The sequence below is a fragment of the Castor canadensis genome, chromosome 3 (assembly GCF_047511655.1).
Source record: "Castor canadensis chromosome 3, mCasCan1.hap1v2, whole genome shotgun sequence".
Classification (NCBI taxonomy): domain Eukaryota; kingdom Metazoa; phylum Chordata; class Mammalia; order Rodentia; family Castoridae; genus Castor; species Castor canadensis.
The window spans coordinates 34,669,865-34,690,749 of record NC_133388.1 but is presented as its reverse complement, the minus strand read 5'-3'; the positions used below and the strand labels follow the sequence as shown (position 1 = coordinate 34,690,749).

At 40.5% G+C, this 20,885-nt stretch overlaps 1 protein-coding gene across 14 annotated transcripts in view; it reads left to right on the top strand.

Moving 5' to 3' along the window:
* The window catches only part of Rgs6 (regulator of G protein signaling 6), a 562,790-nt gene that overhangs the window by 92,171 nt on the left and 449,734 nt on the right, over window positions 1-20,885 (top strand). The window lies entirely within an intron of this gene.

Here is a 20,885-nt window from a genome sequence, read left to right as displayed (position 1 = left end):
ATGACTGTCAGTAGAAGTATTGCTACATTACAAAAAAAGTAAAATGGTTCTAGAATGGAGATAATAGTAGCATATTTTTGGGACTATAAAATCTGAAGGAATTTATTGTTTACCCTTTTCCTGTTCTCAGAACTTTAATGGTGAAGAAATTTCCTTTAGTATTTTCCTAATTATGAGACCTATAAATGTGTATACTAAAACCTATATATAATTCTGTAATCTGTTCAACCTGTTTAATGACTGCACATTTTAGAGGACTTCCTTTATATTTTGTAAGGCATCTGTGTTCAACATAACTTTGAATGCATTCTATAAATATTCTCTGTATATAGCTCCATTTACTCTACAATCATCAGGTCTTATATATGAATTCCTTTCCAGGTTAAGTCTTCAATGATTTTTCAGTAGCTACATATTGTCCTATCACATGGCTATACCATATCTTATTTAACCAAACAACCATATTTCACATTTCTATTTGGGAAGGTTATTATAAGCATAGGTCTATGAGCATCTTTGTAGAAATATTTTAATACACTCTTTAAAATATGCTATTTCCTTCAACTAGATTGTTGAGAATGAAATTTCTAGATCAGATAGGGGGTGTGGACATGAATGGACTTTTAGAATTTTTTCTGCCCTTTGCCAAGCACTTTTGGAAAATGAGTGACAGTATTTGTTACATTGCTCTGGTTCTTTAGGGGTATTTTAATTTTTTCATTAATTTGATAGGTAAAGATTACATTGCATTTTGATTTATACTTTGTCAGTTATTACACAGGCTGATCAATATTCCATTTGCATTAATTGTTCTGCATCAGTGACTTATTTGTGCTTATCCCTTTTCTTTTTTTGTATTAGGATACTGGAAATTTTCCTTTCAGCTAGTGTTTTGCTGTTTATATATTAAAGCTGTTAATACTTTCTTAGCTTTCTGTTACAGATTTTCTCTGATTTATGATATATATAGAGAGATAACATTAAAAACTATATATATATGTGTACATATATATGTATACACACACACACATATATAGGTTCTGGCACGCTGAAACTTTTATTTTGTCAAACTTGTATAATGTTAGTTATTTCTCTCCTTTTCTATTCCTATACTTAGGTTCCATCAAATATTAATATTTCCATCTAGATGTTCTTTTAACTTTCATATGCCCACCTAGTGTCTTTATTTTTTAGTCTCCCTATTGTCTTTGGGATTCTCTAAGGTGGGTAGAGTTTGTGTCTTACAGTTCTTTCAGCAATAATCTACTTAATTTTCACTGTACTGATAAGGCCTGGTGCTTAACTGTGGAAGGGGACGCATTCTATAATCTTATGATTAAATATCAGTCTTTCAGTGGGCCTATGTTCTTAAGCTGTGCTCTTCACAAGAGTTTCAGAGCTTGCTCTCTTTTTAAAAGCCTCCTTAGATGAGATAGGAAGACTACATGAGGCTGGAATAGCAGAAATGTCCTTCCCCCAAATGAAATAAGGCTCTGGTCAAGTGTATTTAGAAAAAGTTCTTTATTATTGATAATCCTCTAGGCATATTTCACAATGGTTATCATTGTGGACTGAATGCTTGTGTCCCCCTAAAGCCCCTATGTTGAAGCTTTAACCCTAATGTGACAGTATTTGAAAATGGATCTTTGAGAGGCAATTAGATGAGATCGTATGGGTAGGGCTGTGGTCTGACTAGGGACTGTATGCTTGTTTCACCCTCTCCCCTTTTATTCCTCCTTCTTTGCCTATGCCCCCCATCTCTCCACATATGCACATGAACATACTCAGAAGTGGCCATGTGAACCCATGGCAGTACTGTGGCTGTGTGTGCCAGGAAGAGGACCCTGAGCAGAATCTGATCATGCCAGCACCCTGATCTTGGACTTCCAGCTTTTCCTTGGTTTTTGATGACCTTGATGGTTTTGAGGAATAATATAGAGGTATTTTGTGGAATGTCTCCAAATGAATTTTTAATATTTTTCTCATGATTATACTGGTGTTGTGTATCTTTGGTATGGTGCCTTTCATCATAGCCTACCAAGGGTATATACTGTAACATTACTTATTGTTGATGTTGACCATGATCATCTGGCAACAGTAGAGTTTTTCAGATGTCTTTTACACCCCTTTGTCTCATGCTGTACTCTTTGGAAGTAATTCTCCATGTGATGCCCATGCTTGAAAGAGTAAGAAGTTACGTTCCACTCCCTAACAGAGTATTTATACAAATTAATTGGAAATATTTTGCATGGGGGGGGTCTGTCTCTTCCTCATTTATTTATTCAATCATTTATTTATATCAATTTGGGCTTATGGAAATTCATTTTTATTCTTTAAGTTATACAATAAAACTTTTTTTTCAACTTTTCTAGCTTTGGCCCTTGGGAAATTGTTCATTGGTCCCTGTGTTCCTTTGACGTACCCCTATCATTGTGTTTGTTTGTTGAGCATTTCTTTCCTTGCTTGCATTACAAGATGATCCAGGATCACCTTGCATATTTTCTCTTCAGAAAGTATAAATTCTACTAGTTGTTGAGCATCCACTTGTGCCAAGCACTATTCCAGCCACTGGGGAGAGAGTAGGAAGTGAGGCATTTTTGTGTGGGTGCAATAGCACATGTTCTGGTTTGTGTCTAAAGGAGCAGGGATGGTAGGAAGAAATAAATATATGTTTTTGATGAGAGGTAAGCAGAAGATTATGGTAGAGAATGACTTGAGAGTGGTGTTCTTTAGTGAATGGACACTGGAGAGGGTCTCCCTAAGGGTCAACTTTTGAGTCACTTGGATAATGCAAAGGAGGTAACTGTAAAGTTCATTGGAAGGAGTATGCCCAAGAGGAGAAACAGCAAAAGGAAGAAAGTGAATATATTGGAGAGATAGAAAGGAAACCAAAGAAGAGCCAGATTGAGCATAGTGATTGGACAGGAAGGTGGAGGGAAAGGAGAAAAGAGATAGAGATATGGCCCAGGTGGTGATGGTGATGGAGCAACATCACAGGATATTACCCTTGGGTTTCTGACCAATCTAACTTCTGTTCCCTCTTGTCCAAACCATAATTATCCTGTTGGTTTTTTTAAACCCTTTTCTGATACTTTGGTCCTGGGCCAGATGACTTACTTTGGGCAGTGATTGAAGAAAGATCATAGCTTTAGATTCAGGAAAATCAGAATTTGAATTTTGTGTGATCTTGGGGAGTTGACTTATCAGAACCCCATTTTTCCAAGTTAAAAATATGCTCTAGATCTGAGTTTGTATGTGATCATGCTTGTTTTTGTGTACATGTTTATCTTTGGATTTATCTTCCACATATGAGAGAAAACATGTAGCTTTTGTATTTCTGATCCTGGTTTACTTCACTTAACATGATGTCCTCCAATTGCATCCATTTTCCTTCAAACCACATGTCATTATTCCTTATGGCTAAGTAAAAGTCCATTGTGTATACATACCACAATTTCTTGATCCATTCATCAGTTGTAGGTTGTTTCCAAAGCTTGGTTATTGTGAATAGTGTTGCAATGAACATCGGTGGACAGGTGTCTCTACTGTATCCTGTTTTATATTCCTTTGGGTAGATGCCCAGGAGTGTTATCACTGGATCATGTGGCAGTTCTAGCTCTAGGTTTTTGGGGAAGCTCCATACTGCTTTCCATAGTGGTTGTACTAACTTGCATTAGTACAACCATCAGGGTCTAAGGGACCTGCTTTGCCACATCCTCACCAGAATTTGTTGTTGTTATTACCATTGATTGTGGCCATTCTAACTGGGATGAGGTGAAATCTAAGTGTTGTTTTGATCTGCATCTCTTTTATAACCAGGGAAGTTGAACAATTCTTCATGTATTTACTGGCCATTTGTTCCTCTTCATTTGAGAATTCCCTGTTTAATTCATATGCCCATTTCTTCATTGGGGAGTTGATTCTTTGGGGGCTGAGTTTTTGAGTTCCCTGTAGATTCTGGATATTAGTCCCTTATCAGATGAGTAGCTGGCAAAGATTTTCTCCCATTCTGTGGGCTGTCTCTTGAGTCTGGTGACTGTTTCCTTTGCTGTGCAGAAGCTCTTTAGTTTGATGCATTGTTTCTCTTAGATGCTGAGCCTTTTGAGTTCTGTTTAGGAAGTTGTTCCCTATACCTATCTGTTCCAGTGTATTTCTTACTGCTTCCTGGTGGTGTTTCAAAGTTTCAAGCCTTATATTAAGGTCTTTGATTGACTTTGACTTGATTTTTGTACAGGATGAAAAACAGGGATCTAGTTTCGGTTTTCTACATGTGGATATCCAGTTTTCCCAGCATCATTTGTTGAAGAGGCTGTCTTTTCTTATCATTTTTTTGGGGCTCCTTTGTTGAAGATCAGTTGACTATAGATGTGTGGGTTTATGTCTGAATCCTCTGTTCTGATCCATTGGTCTTCCTGTCTGATTTTGTGCCAATATCATGCTGTTTTTATTGTTGTGGCTCTGTAGTGTAATTTGAAGTCAGGTATTGTGATACCGCCAGCATTGAGCTTTTTGCTCAGAATTTCTTTGGCTATTCGAGGCCTTTTTTGTTTCCATATGTATTTCATGATTGCTTTTATTATTTCTGTGCAGAATGTCATTGGAATTTTGATAGGGATTTTGTTGACCATGTAGATTGCTTTTGGTAGTATGGCCACTTTCACAGTGTTGATTCTACCAGTCCATGAGCATGGAAGTTCTTTCCATCTTCTGATGTCTTCTTTGATTTCTCTCTTCAGTGGTTTATAGTTTTCACTAAAAAGGTCTTTGGTTTCTTTCATTAAATTTATTCCAAGATACTTTATTGTTTTTGAGGCTATTGTAAATGATATTGTGTCCCTGATTTTTTTTCTCAGTCTGTGCATTGTTGCTATATAGAAAGGCTACTGATTTCCATATGCTAATTTTGTATCCTGCTTCTTTGCCAAAACAGTTTATGATTTCTAATAGTTTTTTTTGGTAGAGTTTTTGGAGTCTCTTAGGTATAGGATCATGTTATCTGCACATAGGGATAGTTTGACTTCTTCCTTCCCTATTTGGACAGTGGAACTACTCTATGGAACTTGGGGGGGAAGGGAAAGGAAAAAACAACGATAGAGCATCAGTAATGTCACATAACATAACGTGAATTTAGAGGATATAAGGATATGTGTATTGAATGCTGTTGAAAAACGGAGGGTGGTAGGTAAAGGAGTAAGGAAGATTGATGGAAGGGGTTGAATAAGACCAAAGTAAAGGACACCCATAGTGGGCATACATTAAAATACTCCTTTGAACATCAATATGTATAATAATAATAACGAATATATATATATATAACATAATATATATAATAATAATGAAAATCAGGACTGTAAAATAGGTACAGTGCATGAGTGTGTGTGGGGTACTAGTGGGAAAGGGGAGGGTGAAGGAAGGGTATATGGCAGATGGACTTCATATATCTATATGAAACAGAACTAAGAAAGCTCTTGCCATTGCTTTAAGTGGGGGTGGGGAGGGGATTGAGGGGGAGAGACGATGGGGGCAATGTAAATAATGTGCAATATAAGTCTAATTGGAATTGTCACTACGAATCCCTCCCATATAATGAATATATCCTAATAAAAATTTATTATAAAAAAAAGAAAAGTGAAATTATGTCATTTTACAGGGAAATGTATGGAAATGGAGACCATCATGTTGAGTTAAATAAGTCAAGCTCATAAAGCCAAATATTGCATGATCCTGATTATTTCTGGAACCTAAAATGATGATGACGATGATGACAATGATGATAATGGGACATAAATGTGAAAGGGAGATGGTCTAGGGGGGATCAGAAGGAGGGGGAAGGAAGAAGGAAAAGATACTGAGGGATGAAGAGAATTGAAGTATGCTACTGTAGATTTTGGAAGACAGTATAATGAAATCCATTAAATACTGTTTGAAAAAGGGGGGAAAAGAACATAATGGAGAGGGTGAACCTGTTCAAAGTACATAGTATGGAATCACCACAATGAAACTCCCTATTATCTTATGCTGTTTCAAAAAGATAATAAAAGTATTCAGAAAAGAAAAAAAGAACCCCATTTTTCTTAGAACCTTTCAAGTATCTTGTATAGAAAAGAGGTAACATATGTAGAGTGCTTTGAAGGTAAACAGCAGATATTACTTATTATTTGTAGTCAAAGTTTAATTGTACATCGTGAGAAGTTTCTGGCACAGATGGTGTACCATTAAATCATAGCTCATTAAGGATAACTCAGGGCTGCATTCTAAGGATCAAAATTAAGCTGATATAGTGATTCCACTTAAGAATACTTGTAGAAGCTGCTGGGCAGGGTTGGCTTGTCTGCTCACCTGCCCATGATGAATCTCACCTACCTGTGCTGAGTCTAGCCAGTATCTTCCCAACAATTGGGCTCTTATAGCCATGTGTACTCTGTGATTCTCTGTGTGCCCACCAAGCATTTCATGGATTCAGAGACTTCACTGACAGTTGGGGCAAGAGTCACAGAGTGTCCTAGCCCCTACTGCTGGGCTTCCCTCCTTTCCCCTTTCTCCCTGGTCCCCTTCCTTTGTCTTCTTCCCACTGTGTTCCAGGAGAAGGCCAGATCCTCTCCACCATTTGGAGCCAGGCCTCTGGAAGTCCTATGCCATCTTCTACATCAAACTATTATGGCAAGATATTTCCAAACACACAAATTTCCTAAGGAGAAATCCTGGAATCAACATTTTCTCCATATTTTTTTCTGAGCTTATCTATGTTTCTTGAGTTACTGCTCAAATGTGATCTTCTGAGGGGCCTTTCTGACAACTCCGTCCAACAGCTTCCTTCTTACTTTTCCACTCAATCCTTTATCTGGCTTTACTGTTCTTTATGGTTCATCTCTGCCTGATGTTTTCTTATTTGTATGTTCATGGCTTCGTGAGTCAAGTATTTTGTCTTACACTGTCTTCAAAGGGTGAGAACAATGTCAGAACACTGCATGTCTCAGTGATTTGCCAACTGCCTAATCCATTATATTAGGTCCATGGAATATAGAGATGGGCTAGACTATCAGGTAGTTCACAATGTGGTCACCAAAAAGAGATGGACACATATGTACAGTAGATGCTGTGACAGGAGTGTGTACCATAGGGACATAGGGTTGGTATTGGCAAAGGAGATGAGGAAGGTCTTCCTAGAGGAGAGAAAACATGAACTGAATCGAAAGAAGTCCAGAATCCCAGGGGAGGAAATGTTTTCTAGATGGAAGGTGCTGCCTACTCAAAGTTACAGAAATGCACAACTTGCATACAAAGGAAACTGAAGTGAGTGGAACAGGAGGGGACAGGAAGACTGCAGATAAAATAGTTCATGATGAAGCTCTTCTCATATAGCCAAGCTAATATTATCTTGAGCTTTCTTTTTAGGGGTTTGGTCTATGCACCGGGTCTTACCTACTTTGACTTATGTTGTAATCCCTAGACTTTCCCTTGAAACACACTGAGAATCTGTTCCTCCTTCACTCTTTGCATTGCAGTCAAGGCTGCCATGCTACACAACTCCAAGGACACTGGTCATCTGGCAACCTTTATCCATCCTGTTCTTACTTGTTCTCACTTCTGCTTCCAGACCTTGATCCCTGCTTTGGAGCCTCCATCATCTTCTAGTTTTATATTTTATGCTGTGTTTATTTGTGGAGTCTTTGCCTTCCCCTTCTACTTTTTAGGAGTTTCTTTGGTTCTCACTGTACTATCTTTTGTTGCTTTTTCTTTACACTGTTTTACCTGAAGGCTGTTATTTTTCCGTAGTTTCTTATTATTATATTATATTATAATAGGGAAGAGTTGGTCATATCATCTGGAGTTTTCAGAGACCAGGATAGAAACGAGTTGGCAGAGAAGACTCTTGATGTGTTCTCAGGTTTCTTGCTGCTCTAACAAACTAAAGCAAATGCTATCTTCTTAATTCTTGGTGCCCTGGTTTTAGGGCATTTTCTACAATATGTGGTCTGGATACCTGTGTGAGTGTATGCGTGTGGTGGGCAGGGGGGTGGACATAGGGATCTGGGGATTCAGGTTCCAAACATTTTAGCAATAGTCAAGTCATTGGAAGTCCTGTCAACTAGATTTGCACTGAATATCCATTCTTGGCTGTGAAGGACAAAGTATCAAAATCAGCATTTTTCTCCAAGAAATATCTTGATCCCCCAAATTGACAGATTAGTGTTTGGGAAAGATTTACTTCTTGAGTTTTGGGTTTATTTGTACCCCACATGACTTTAATGTCAAGATTTCAGTTTTGATTTTCAGACATGACACATATACACACCTCATTTTATTTTATTTTATTTTTATGGCTTTAAAAATTCACATAAGTGTCTATTTTTAATCTTAGGTTTAATAAACGGAAACATTTTATTTCTGAAATTCTCTAATTTTGCAGCATCTACATGGCTTGGGATGACATCAGTTAGGCAGAGTCTATCTAGGATTCAAATTGGGGCTTAGGGCCCAGTTTTTAATTCCTTTAAAGTAAGGAATGTAGAAAGAGGTGATAGAAAGGTGGTGTTGCCTGAGGACAGTTCCTTCTCCTCCTCTCCTCTTCTCACATTCCCCACTAAAGCAGTTGTGCCTCAATGGCTATACTTTTCAGGTACTATTATCACTTCACAATTATCTAGCTGATAACATGGGGACTTTTGGGCAAATATCATATAAGGTAGGGATCTTTGAGTTCAGATATGGCAAGATATGTATTGCCTTCTGTTAAGGCTACAATTATTTGTCAGCTGTACTGAGCAACTCATGGCTTTCCAATGTTGACAAAAAGTAAAAACTGACTCCACGTTGTAGCACTCTTATTCACTTTTATTCCTCCTTATTTGGTAGATGGTCGAATGGCTAAAAAATGCAGCAGGACTAATGTACATCCAAATAATCTCTATTTTCTTTCTGCATGAAATTTGGGTAGGTAGCTCTTTACATGAAATTATAACATTAGGGTTATAATCTGGAATCTGGAAATTCATCCTAGTGGCTTTGGGTTGGTACACCAAAGAAGCCCATGATTAAACTATGTTGTTTCTGGAAAGAGTAACAAATAATAAAAATTATTTAATGAGTGCTTACTGTGAGGAAACTCTGCATTACAGGCTTCATGTGTATTACTTTGTTGAGTTATCTGAACAAACCTGGGAGGTATTATCCTATCTTTACAGGTGAAGACATTGAAGGTCAAACAACTAATAAGTAAAGCTGATAATGTGTCCTATTCTAGCCACTACCATTGATTAATTCCATCATTAAGATCCACTGTATCCATTAGGTAGCCAGTTAAGTGACCACTGAGTAATGATTGACAGAGTGGAGTAAGATTCACTTCTTATAGGATGGTCAGTCTGGAGTTACTCGAGATGATACTAACAGATGTGGCATTAATCTTGGTGGATGAATTTTTTCAGATGCCACGTTTGACCTTTATATCATGGTTTGAATTTGCAAACTTCAAGGGGAGGCATTGCCTTCATATATAATGCCCATCAGTAAACTTGGCTATCACATGGCACCTGGGTGAAGAGCTCAGGTTCTATCAAACCATGATTCCCCAGGCAGAGTGAACCAGGCCAGAGAGAAAGCTGATTCAGACTTGTCCTATGTAGCCATACTTCTGCACAGATAGTCACATGTGTTCTAGTTTAAGTGAAAACTAAATTATTACCCATCTTCAAGTGTTTTCACTTTAACAGAGTTAACAAATGGTGCTTTAACTCTGAATTTCCATCAGGTCTCAGAACCACATGTTTTTTCTTAGGATTTTTCTAGGATTATCTGAATCAATGAGGTCCTTAACTCACTTTTCCAAATATCAAAAGCCTTTCAAGTCTTTTGTCTGGCAAAAGTGGGAAAGTCTATGCTACCTCCTGCTCATGTCCTTTCAGTGGAAAGTACCTATTTTCCTTTACAATTTCCTGGATGCCCTACTGCTTTGTCTCCCTTTGCAATTCAGCAAAAAGAGAGACAAATCATGCCACAGTATGAAATGAGGGGGTTTTGTGGGCTGATTTTCCTTTTGAATCAAAGAGATTTATGCTTGGACTGCTTTCCATCAGGTGTTTAGAAGTTTCCAGGCAATCAGTGCTCTTATCAGTGGGAAATACCAGGCTAGCTGTCTCCCAGTGGAGACTGCCCTTTGCTACAGGAATATTTTTCCTTTTGTGCAGATTTTTCTTCATAACCAGAGGACATAGAGATATAAAATTGATTTCATAATCTCTAAAATAATAGACCAAGCCATAATTGTTCCTATTCTATTTGTTAAGCTTTTTTAACTTAACCAACAACAAATGGAAATTGTAGTAATTAAAAGTACGGAAGAACTAAAAAAAAAAAAAAATCATAAAATCCTTTCTAATCTCACTAACCAGGGATAAATTCTAACCCCATCCATCTTCTAAATTCTATGCAACTATTGCATTTTATGCTGCCTACTCATTAAATATTGATAGACTAATATTACTTTTATTATTTATAGATCATTTCTTAGAGTTAATTCAGGGAGATTTGAAATTGCAGCCATAATAGAAAATCAGAGGAGAGAAGAAAAAGACATGAGTGAAGGAACATTTTGTGTTGGGTGGTTCTAATTTCAAGACAAAGATGATTCTTTAACTCCTGCTTTCATGATTCATTCTTAAAAATAAATAGAATGGTTTTCCCAATAAGCCTTGGAAAAAAATCTCCAAGTCATAATAGGAAGAATAAAGAAGTGGGAAATAGCAAGTTTAAGGAAATTAATTTGGTAACTGCCACCATTTGGAACTCAGAAGAACTGGTTATAGCATTGGCCTAAAGCTTTCCTTGCCTCTACTTTGGGCATTAGGTTCAAAATGAAGGAAGGCTTCCAGCCATAGGTCAGGGAATTGGGAAAGCTCAGAAAAATGGTATTAGCCCCTTATCCTATTTACCTTTTTGTTTCCTGTGATGAAAACAGATCTAATCTTCTGTAAATGCATCAAGGTCCTTCTAGTAGAAAGTGGGTAAGTGGATGAGTCAGGAGCAATCAGGCAGAAGCAAACAAATGGATTTGGAAGTATCTGCCCACTGCCTAACAGCCCACACAGCATGGCTGGCTGCAGCATCTGCCCCCAGGATTGCCTTGATGGACAAGGTTGAATATAGTTAAAGCTTTGCATCTGAGGTCCTCTCACAGTCATCTGCCCCATTTGATGATTGGTTTCTGTTCATGAAACTCTAAATGGGACGTCTTCTATTGACTCATCCTATTTTTCAGACAAGAAAGGACTAGCAATTTTATCTACCATGCAGAGTCTCTAAATATTTTTTGAAGATTTGCTGTATTAAAAAAAAGTATTTTTAGGAAGTATAAAATGTAACAATTAAAAACAAAACAGTGACACTAAAAAGCAAACAAAAAACTAACAGTAGATCCGCCCAAAGCAGGCCACTATATGATCCTGCTACAGTAAAGACATGCTTCTTTTGACAACAAATAAAAAGAAAGGCAATTAGAAATTCTTAGAAAAACAAAAAGATTGCAAAGGAAATTCTACTTTAATATGAAGTACACTAAAATACAACAGAATTCTGAGTAATGATATATAAGAAAAAAGAATATACTGTAACTTGATGCTAGGAACTGGTATAGTGACAAAGGGAAATCTCTCCTTTAACTGATCTATTAAAGGTAAAATAATTAGGTAAAAATATTTACCTAATTATAATATTAGGAATATTTTCATAACTATCTGTAAAGCATGGAGGATAAATTATATTTACTGAACAAAATGAAATGCCCTAAAACTTGAACTTGCAAAATGGAATAGTTTATAAAATATGAGAGAGAGAAAGGGCTAGAAGGTGGAATGAAGTATGGGGCATATATTTCCTCTTATGTTATAATGGATAGTTTAATGATACTCTTTAGTATAGAAAAATGGATAGAGGTTTAGAAATATGACTGCATGATTAAGCTAGCAAATAAAGGTCATATACACGAGTTGGTGGCTCACATCTGTAATCCTAGCTACTCAGGAGGCAGAGCTCAGGAGTTTCATTGGTCAAAACCAGTTTTTCTATCAAGAAAAAAACCCACCACAAAAAAAAAAAAAAGGCTGACAGGGTGGCTCAAGTGTTAAAAATACCTGCCTAGCCAGTGTGAGGGCCCTGAGTTCAAACTCCAGTGCCACAAAAACAACAATAACAACAACAACAAAAACACAAGATTATATACATGAAGGAGACAAAGGGAGCAAGGACACGGTACCTTTCAGTCCTTTTCTCTCATAGCAGGGCATCAATATAAATTGTTCAATTTCATATCAACTCTTGGGAGTGAGGCAGCACATACTTTTCACTCTTATGTTCTTGTTTAATTTCTTTTTAAAAATATCCATATACATGTTTTGAAATTGAAAAGACCAACAAAGATGAACACATCATCTATAAGATATTGTGATAAGCAATTACACTAGCAAAATTTCGGTAGCTTGGCCTATTAGAAGACATAGTCTACATTGTAGGAAAAAGGGAAAAACCTGCCTCTATGGTTTTTGTTGTTGTTGGGTGTTTTTTTTTTTTTTTTTTTTTTTTTGCAGTACTGGGGATCAAACCCAGGGCTTGTACATGTCAGACAAACACTCAACCACTGATTTACATCCCCAACCTCTTTCATGTTGTTTTCAAGAAAAATACCTGAACAGAATGGCACTGGATTTGACAATAAATAAATGACACCAATTCTAGGTAAGTGCAAGCAGACAGAAAATAAGGCTGGCAAAATTATCATGAGACAATTCCAAGGCAAAATGAATAAGGTGGACAAAGGGAGATAGTTTATAATGGCAAAAGTTATAATCCCTCAGGAAATTACCATAGCCATGGATCTTTTGCACATGGAAAAACAGCACTGAAAATTGAAAAAGCAAAAACTGTCAGGAGGTAATTAGTGATGTAAAAAAAAAATGTTAGTATGGAGAAGCTAGAATGACAATTAAATGACTTAGTATTTAAAACTAAAATATATTTTTTTAAAGTCTGAATTTATGAAAGAAACTTAAAAATCAGGGGTCTTGGGGATGGGCTGTTTGTGGAGGTGGGAAGGACACAGGTCATTTGTCCTAATCAAAGGTTTCAGTCATTTCCTAGTAAAAAGAAGGAAAAGTTTCATTGCTGTGACATTTTTCTACTGTAAAATCCCATAAAATTGAAAACTTTGAGATAAAGGTATTATCAAGTGATACTGTTATGGTTTTTAGTATGTGAGCTATAAATTCTGTTCTTATCACTAAGTCACTGAGAACTAAGATTACTGATTTTTTTCCAACTCAGTGACACAAAGTGGCCTCACCAAAAAAAAAATGATTCTGTTGACCTTCTTTCTTCTCTATGTAGCCCTTCCTGCCTCATGGATTCTGGTCTGTAGAGAAAGAAGTTGTAGTGGGATGGCCTCCTTTCCTCTAGTGGAAGCTATGGTTGGTGGCAAAAGGAGGTCTGCTGGATACCTGTGCAAAGGTGGGGGGCTGGTTAGGAAGGCAGGCAGGGACTGACAAAGATGGGCTCTGAGTATCACAAGCTTTTCCAGCACTCAAGACTTGAAAGAGAAATCTATGTCTAAGCCAGAGGCACATTTTACTTTTTAATCTCCTGGTATATACCTTTTAAACAAATATCACTGTAACCTTATTGCAATCGCTGATAAGAGATGCTTTGGTATGTTTGATACTTACTCTAAAACATCTTTGCATTAGTGACTTTCACCGTCACTGTGATCAAACACGTGACAGAACAACTTAAAGGGAAGAATTATTATCTTGACTCATGATTTCAGTCCATCATGGTGGGGAGTATATGGTGTTGTAGAAAGTAGAAATAAGGGAAGGGTACTGGGGGCTCAGAATCACCTTCAAAGATAAGCCCTCATGACCTACTTCCTGGAGCTAGGCCCCATCTCCCAAAGTTTTCATAGCCTCCCAAAATAGCACCATCATTTGGGGACCAAGCAGTCAACACATGAGTCTGTGGGGGACATTTCTTATTCAAATCATAAAAATATTAATGTTCTGCTCTATCAGAAACCTATAAAAGAGTTTATTAATATATGACTAGAATGGACATGTGTGATAGCTGCTCTGTACCCCCTCCCTGCCCCCACTTTTCATACTGTACTGGGTAGAAACCTCTATGAAACTCATAGACAAAACAACTTAGTAAGGGACTGCTCCCCTGTCTATTGCTCTGGTGAGGAGAAGCCTGTTCTAGTTGGTGCTTGCTGGTTGATGGGAGACAGGCCCATGCCAACACAGGGACTGAAAACAGGGACAGGGGTGGTCAGATTCCTTTCTGTGTGAGTGTCCTAAGATCTCAATGAACTAGATTCCCCAGCATGGGTGATTTTTCCTACTGGATTTTGAAAAAAAAAAAAAAAAAACTCATTTGTTACTGCTTTACCTAAATTCAAGCATCAGGAGCTAAGAACAAGAATAGCAGTTTGTGAAGGTATTGATAGAGCCCAGTGGTTAGCATGTCAGACCCCCAGTGGTTCTTTCAGTGCATCCTTCAGACTTCTATTGTGAGCTCTAGACCAGTGATTCTGTCAAGTGTGATTCAGGGCTCTGTTGTGTCAGAATGGCCTGAATTGCTTGTGAAGAATGCAGCTTCCTGATCCAAACTCCAGTTTCTGAATGAGCCTGGGGGAGGGGAGAAGGGTTTAGGAATCTCCATTTTATTTAGGAGGGTCCCCAGGGGATTTTAGATCTCCTTCCCCTAAATCATGCATACTTGCTCACTGCTAATGGGTATGATGTTTCTGCAGGCAAACCTGTTTTCTGTTTTCATTTTATGTCAGCCCAAGTAGGAGTTTAAGAACTTATTTTTGGTAAAGCTGGAACACTGTCTTCAAATTAATAAGAGCCTGGTTGTATGAGGAGAGAGATTCTCTTCTGAATTCCTCTATGAAATTGATCTTAAAAGGACCTGCTGACTCAAATGCTAAACAAATCTGTTCTCTATCTGGCTGCTGCCTGTCAGAATTGCTGACCTTACGCTTATGTATTCAAATGCTTCCTGAAAGTCAAAACATATTTTCAGAAGTTTGTAATGCAAAAGGGCTAAGCCTGTCACTTGGTTTTAAAAGGAGGAAATTGAGATAAGACAAAATAGTTCAGATAAATTTTATATCAAAAGAGTAGAGATGAAAAGAGGAAAATAAAAATTTCCATAACCACTTATCTTTGGGATGAGGGTATCCTACTATAAATAACCCTTCACTCCCGATCAGCAATATGGGTCATTGATACCTATCCTACGAGATGATTTCCTCTGTGTCAGAGATTAGATGTTAATTTCTTATAGAAATATAAGGAGAATATAGTCCTTATAAAGCTGGGAATTGTCAAATTAGAAATTAGATTGCGGGGGTTATTACTTGGGAATTTTTTCTCTTCTTTCATTACCATTTGCTCTCAGGGTAAGGAGCCACTGTGCTCTGAGATAACAGTTCTCTACCTTGTTTTGACCCTTGTGACTTTCCTTGTTTCTAAAATGGGATGGGACCTGGAAGACTTTAAGTAGAATCATTGAAGGTCCTGTTAGGACCCGGAATCCTATTCCCCTGAGAGACAGAGAGCCAGGCATGAATGCAATCAACAAAGCAGAGTTTATTGGGCTGGCTAGCCAGGGTCGAGCTCCCACACGGACACGCAGGACCGGTTAGGAAAACACGACCCTGAGCCTCTTTAGGGGAAATCTTATATAGACCGCGGTGGCGTGCATATTTTCGTTATCAACATTGGGCAAGCAGGCAGAGCACATCTTGCGCGTACCTCACATCTTGCACGTACTTCACATCTTGCATGTACCCCCCGCTCACATTCCCCACATTCTATATGCCCTAACTGAGCCCTGCCGCATTGCTTATCTTATCTACATGGGATGTTTGGTACTGGTTTCTCCAACAAGGGGGTTGGGGCCCGCTGAGACCTCCTATTCCTTTCATTCCCCCCTTTTCTTATGGCCTAAATTGAGGAATCATTCTCAAGGGGATGAAGAGCCTGATATTGTTGGCGGAGGACCAGAAGTTGGATAGTATTAATTCGACTTTTGACAAAAGTCATAAGTCGGTTTAGAATCCAGGGTCCTATGGTAGCAAGTAATAGGATGATTATGATTATTATTGGCCCTGCCAATGCAGATAAAAGGGTAGCCAACCATGGGGACTGGTTAAACCAAGACTCGAACCAGCTTTCCCCGGCCTCTCTTTCTCGTTTTCTTTGTTCCAGGCTCTTTCGAAGTTTAGACATGGAGTCACGAACAACTCCGGTATGGTCAGCGTAAAAACAACATTCTTCCCTTAGAGCAACACATAGTCCCCCCTTTTGGAGGAACAACAAGTCCAGACCTCGTCGGTTTTGAAGTACTACCTCAGACAGGGAAGTGAGGGATTTTTCTAGGTGGCTAATGGAGGTTTCTATTCTCTCTATATCTTCGTCTATGGCTGCACGCAGCGAAGACATCCCTTTCTGCTGGGTGGCCAAAGAAGCTATGCCGGTTCCTGCTCCCGCTAACCCTAGGCTGAGTAGGGTAGCAATAGTTACTGTGGAAATAGATTCTCTCTTTTTCCTTTTTTCAACCATTTTTGTATTCCAGTATGAATATAGACTCTCTTCCGAATGATAGAGGATGCAGGGCAGTACAGCCACTATAACACAGAATTCTTTAGAGCTGTTAAACACCTTAGTTGATAGGCACGGGGTGAGTCCAGACCGCAAGCATAGCCACCACCCATTGTCCTTTGGAATTACCCATTTAATAGCATTTTCCCAGGTAGAACTGGCGTTAATAACAGTACATAAGTCCCGTCTGTTCTTTGGCACTTTTCCTAAGCAGGTTCCTTGGCCGCTTACCTGCTGTATGGTCAGACCTCTCTTACGGTCTCCCCAGGAACATTGAGTAGGGTTTTCCTCAGATGAGGTATCGTGAGTGGTGTTTAGCCCTATTGCCTCATAGAATGGGGGCCTCACATCATAACATAACCAACAGGAGTTAGTCATGTTAGGGTTGGTGTGGTTTAACGTCAGGAAGGCAGCACCCACTAGCTCCCAGAGGGGGTCTTTAGATGCGGTCATGAGACTGGGCCTCACCAGGGGAGGGCTGGTTTCTGATGGTCTTGGAGTTGTAACATTAGCCCGGGCTACGGTTGAGGGAAGGTGATGAGCTGTGGAAGGTCGGGGAGGTGGCTTTACATAGGGTGGCCTAAGTACCTTATTAGGGCCTATTGTTAGAGTAGAGACTGGTTGTTGCACACGCCGCAAAGTAAAAAGGGCTCCTGGATGATTTGTTTTGTAGAGTCTGACTCCCCAGGATTTACCCAATTCCCAATTCGTTGCCTTTTTTCCTAAATCAGTGAAATTTATCATAATGGGATTACAATTGGGGGGAGTTGGGCATCCCTTATTTATAGGTCTAGGTTGGTGGTATGTAATGCCAGATTGAGAGACTCTACTTAATTGAATAAGGTCCCCCTGTTTGGGGGGTGGCCACCATATATCCCCTGAGCTCTCACAACCCCATGACTTACAATAATAGTCTGCGATTCCTCCACATTTTTTTCTGTGGTTGGGTTGGGGAGCGGGGCAGACATAGAAGTAACTTTGGCGCAAATCCCATTGTCCCCTGCCAGTGAATAAGGCCCTTAAGTCAAAGTATAATTCTGGGAACCAGGTGCTGGGAGGGGTCACCTTGGAGGTCTGGTTAAGAATGTCTTCTGTGGATACATCTACAATCATCCAGGTCAGGTTAAAAGGTTGATGTGGATTTGTATGCCCCCAGCAAGTGGTGGACAGGGTTAGAAAAAGGAATAAAGTTACCGAGGTCCAGTATGAAGTTTGAGTTTGAAAAAATTTTCCTTGTGGTGGGACACCCTTCTTGTTGGCAGGAAGCCTTTCTTCATAGCTACCGGATCTGCCGGTCTGATGTGGGTGTAGTGGACCCAGGTGATAATCCCATTCTAGGAGGGCTGCGGAGCATCTGGAGTGTTCTCGTTTTTCGGAGCATCCCGTATCAGCCGGAGCTTGAGTGGGTTTGTTGGATGCTTCCGTGCGGACCAATTTTCCTGTTTTTTTCTCCGGAGGGTGAGCCCGTCTTACATGGGAATGGTGTACCCATGCTGCAATCCCGTCGACCTTGAGGGCGGTAGGGGTAGTAAACAGTACAACATAAGGTCCTTTCCATCTAGGCTCTAGGGTTTTGGACTGATGCCTTTTAACCCATACCATGTCACCCGGGACTATGCCATGTTCCGGAGCCGGGTCCCTCTTAACAGCGTGGTATGCTTGAATTAAGGGCCAAATCCGTTGTTGCACTTTAGCTAAAGCCTGCAACATGGTCAGGTAATTTGGGGCCAGATCACCTAGTTCTGGGCTTAAGGTCCTCTGAATGATGGGGGGTGGAGCCCCATACAGGATCTCAAAGGGAGTTAGCCCATGGACATAGGGGGAGTTCCGGACTCGGAAGATGGCCAAGGGAAGGAGCGTCACCCAATCACCGCCAGTCTCCAGGGCCAATTTGGCTAAAGTCTCCTTTAGTGTCCTATTCATCCTTTCTACTTGCCCTGAGCTCTGGGGGTTATATTCACAATGTAGCTTCCAATTGGCCCCCATAGTCTGGGCTAGTCCCTGCAGGACTTTACTAACAAAAGCCAGACCGTTATCTGACCCAATTGCCTCGGGCACCCCATATCTGGGTATGATTTCCTCTAGCAAAGCCTTTGCCACTACCTGACTCGTCTCCTTCTTTGTAGGAAAAGCCTCCACCCAGCCTGAAAAGGTATCTATGAATACCAGCAAATATTTGTACCCAAACTTTCCCGGTTTTACCTCAGTAAAATCCACTTCCCAACTTCTTCCCGGAGCCCTCCCCCGTTCCCGAGTACCTGTATGGTGCCCCTCCCTTCGTCCTGGTTTCATGATTGTGCAGCTGGCACAATCTTCCACAATTTGGCGGACTGCTATGGTCTGGTTCGGAAATCGGAGCTGCGCAGATGTCAACAAGTCTAGTAATTTTCTCCGCCCCAAATGGGTGGACTTATGTAAGTTAGCCAACAGGAATCGTCCGAGTTTTTCAGCCAGAATTAACTTGCCTTCCAAGTCGCTTTTCCATCCGTCTTCCCCTTCTCTAAAGGGGGAGTGGGCTCTCATCCAAGTGAAATCCTCTGTGGAGTATACTGGTCGGGGCGGTAGCGGAGGGAGCTCTGGGACCGGCACGTCTATCGCCGCAACCGTGGAAGGTTGCCCTGTCTCCATGGGAGGACTCACCATTGCTACTCTCTTTGCTTCTTGATCTGCTCTGTTGTTACCGACAGCTTCCGGCGTCTTGGCAGACTGGTGGCCTGGGACATACATCACTGCCACTGCCTTCGGTTTTTCCACTGCCATTAATAGACGCTGGACTTCGGCTAGGTTCTTTAGATGTTTTCCTTCTGCTGTGCGGAATCCTTTCGCGATAGATGGCCCCGTGGACATGGATGGTACCGAAAGCATAGCGGCTATCGGTGTAGATATTGACTCGCTTTCCTTTTACCCTCTCCAGGGCCTCTGCCAAGGCAATTAATTCCGCTTTTTGGGCTGATGTTCCGGGTGGGAGGGCGCTGCTCCATACCGTATTTCCTTCTTGGTCGACTACAGCTGCCCCTGCCCTTCAGGCTCCATCTTGGAAAAAACTGCTTCCATCCGTGTACCAGTTTAATTTGCAGCCAGACAGGGGGGTATCCTTTAGCCCGTACCTGTGTAACTTCGGAGAGGAATTCTTTGCAGTTATGGACAGGTGTCTGCAGTTCCGGGTTAGGCAACAAGGTGGCAGGGTTCAGGATTACGGGATCTGTGAATGTGATCCGAGGGGAATCCAACAAGAGCCCCTGGTAGTGGGTGAGCCTGGCATTCGTCATCCATTTCCCAGGGGGTTGTTTAAGGATTCCCTCCACCTGGTGAGGGGCCGTTACCCAGAGGGCCTGTCCAAAGGTTAGTTTATCGGCTTCTCTCACCAGCACGGCAATGGCCGCTATGATGCGGAGGCAGGGGGGCCATCCTGCCGCTACTGCGTCTAATTTCTTGGAAAAGTATGCCACTGGTCTCTTCCAGGGACCTAGCTGTTGGGTCAAGACTCCTTTGGCTACCCCCTTTTTCTCATCTACAAACAGAGTGAATGGTCTTGTAGGATCTGGCAAGGCTAAGGCAGGGGCCTGCAAAAGAGCGTCTTTTAGCTGATCAAAGGCCTGTTGTTCTCTCTCTCCCCAACTCCAATCTGGAGCTTCTTTGGTGGCCTCATATAGGGGTCTGGCTATTTCCGCAAATCCTGGAATCCAGAGTCTACAGAACCCCGCGGAGCCCAGGAATTCTCTCACCCCCCTAGTGGATGTCGGGGATGGGATAGCCAGAATAGTCTGTTTCATGGCATCAGTCAGCCATCTTGCCCCATCTGCAATCCGATAACCCAAATATGTCACTGACCTTTTACAGATGTGAGTTTTCTTGGCACTTGCCCGATACCCCAGCTCACCTAATTCCGTTAGCAGGTGTTCAGTAGCCTTGATGCACTCCTCTCGGGTTTCTGCCGCTAACAGTAAGTCATCAACATACTGTAATAGAGTGACTCGTGGGTGGCTCCGACGAAAAGGTTCCAGGTCCTGGCTCAGGGCCTCATTAAACAGGGTGGGAGAGTTTTTAAATCCTTGCGGCAGTCTGGTCCAAGTGAGCTGTCCAGATTGGCCCCCATCTTCTTGCCATTCGAAAGCAAATAGCGGCTGACTAATTTCTGACAATGGAATGCTGAAGAAAGCATCTTTCAAATCAAGGGTTGTATACCATACTTGCGAGGGGGGTAGGTGGCTGAGCAAGGTATAGGGATTT